We start from the raw sequence: 2,102 nt of genomic DNA, 5'->3' as shown, positions 1-2,102 counted from the left end.
AATTTTTTGAGGAACCACCATGCTGTCTTCCGTTGCATAAGCCCATTGCTTTAACATGTTTTTCTCAAAGCCCCAACCTGCAAGTTTCACTTCCATCTCATTGGCCACAGTGGATCACGTGATCACTTCTAGCTGCAAGGGAGCCTGGGAAATGATGTATTTTTGACTAGGCATAGAAAAACACCCTCTGCGATGTGGAGATTCCTGTATATTAGGGACGGTCACTCCAGCTGCTTGTGTTCAAGGCAGGTGTCTGAGTCTCAGCTGAGCCCATCCCAGACACTCTATCTATTCCCTGCCCTAGCTGTTTATCCTTTCAGGGGGATCAGCACCCTCTCAAGCCACTGCTTCCAGAAATGTGAGGCAATACTCACTTCCTTTCCTCCTGACCTGTTCTCTTAAGCAAATATGAAAAAATATCTCTCCCCCCACACACCAATATAAACTGTCCTGTGCTATTCCTTCCTTGTCCATCATGGCTGAGTCAAGCCTCTGCTTCCACACTATAAGTCCTCTGGGATATGACCTGTGTCACCACTGCAGGGCACAAGGCACAGGATTGACTCTTGGTGGAGGGAAGGAGAGTCCATTCTTCTAGATTAGTTCTATGCCACCTCCAGGGTCCTGCTGGAGGGATCCTGGCTCTCTCAGCCTAAGGACACCTCTTCCTCAAATATTTCTCCCCAGGTTGTGGGGCCTAGTGGGGGCTGCTCATCCTGCGATCTATGAAGTCAGGCCCAGCCTGGAACAGGACCTGATAGGACGGGGGAGCAGTACGCATTGGTGGAGAAGCTCATGACCTCCAAGCCAGATGGTCGTGCCTTGAACCCCTGTTCTCTGCTCCCATCCCTAGAAGCAGTTACATAGACATAGCCGCTATCAAACTTAAATTCAGAAACACATGTGCACGTAGATTCAAATACAGAGTTGCTCACACAAACGTCCATACCCATGCACCACTGACACACACACACACAGAGGCACAGAATTAAATTTGCATTCGGCACTTAAATTCAAGGGGGCAAATCTTGTTCCTCCAATTACTACTTTTATCCTTTAGTAATTTATTAATCTATGTCTCAATTTCTTTTATTTGTCAAATGAGGATAATCATGGCATTCCACTCACTGAGTTGTGAATATTAAATGAGATAAAATAGTAGAGAACTTACAAGTTCTTACACCTTACAGAGATGCGCATGCACTCATTCTATTTCCTGAGCCCCCTCCTCCTTCTCTGTTGCCACTTGGTGGTGAGCCTGGCAAAAGCACGAGGTTCGAATCCTTCCATCCAGCCTCAGGTTTCTCACTTGTAAAACGGGGCTAATATTATCTATCTGGTGGGACTGTAGTGAGGCTCTAAAGGGGTCCCAGCAGGGAAAGCTCCGAGTCTAGATCCTGGCCCCCAGAAGTCTTGGAACGCTTGAGCTGTTCCTGTCTGTAACTGATGAAGAACAGGTCGGAGAGCAGATGCACGGACTGGATGTGCAAAGAAAGGTAAGCGCCTAACGCCCCCCCCCCGCCCCGCCCCGCCCCGCCCCGCCCCGCCCCCAATCTCCTCCCAGGCTGGAGCTGGGGCCTCTAAGGACAGAGCCCAGACACGGGGATCAGAGCTGCTCCCCCTGTTGGAACCTGGCCTGGGGCTGGGGGCAGGGCTGGTCGGGTGGCCGTGGGTGGGAGGAAAAGAGGAAAACCAGCTCAGTGGAAATTACCCTGCGGTTGGCTTAGGCGCCCACGACACTGTATTTATAGAGAGCTCCCTGCAGCTCTTAATTCCTCGCAGTCCACTTAACCCTTTCCAGGCCGCGGTACCAGCCCCGGGCGGAGGGAGAACACAGGACTGGGGTCGGCTCGCGGGATCCAGAATTCGAGATCCGGCTCTGCGGCCAGCCGCCTGGAGGGTGGGGTGGCCAGCGGGCAGTCACCTGTCCCCTCTCGCAGAATATAAACGTCGGATCTTGAGAGTGTGGGAACGGGGAAGGGGAGGGGCACGGGCAGACCAGCGCCCCCTGGCCCGAGTCCAGAATCTGGTCTGGGGTCAGGGGCGGGGTCCGGGCCGATGCCCTGCCCAGCGGGCGGGCTCAGGCCTCTGCCCCGGACAGC

Source organism: Lutra lutra, chromosome 7 (assembly GCF_902655055.1).
Source record: "Lutra lutra chromosome 7, mLutLut1.2, whole genome shotgun sequence".
Classification (NCBI taxonomy): Eukaryota; Metazoa; Chordata; class Mammalia; order Carnivora; family Mustelidae; genus Lutra; species Lutra lutra.
This window is presented reverse-complemented; position numbering follows the sequence as displayed.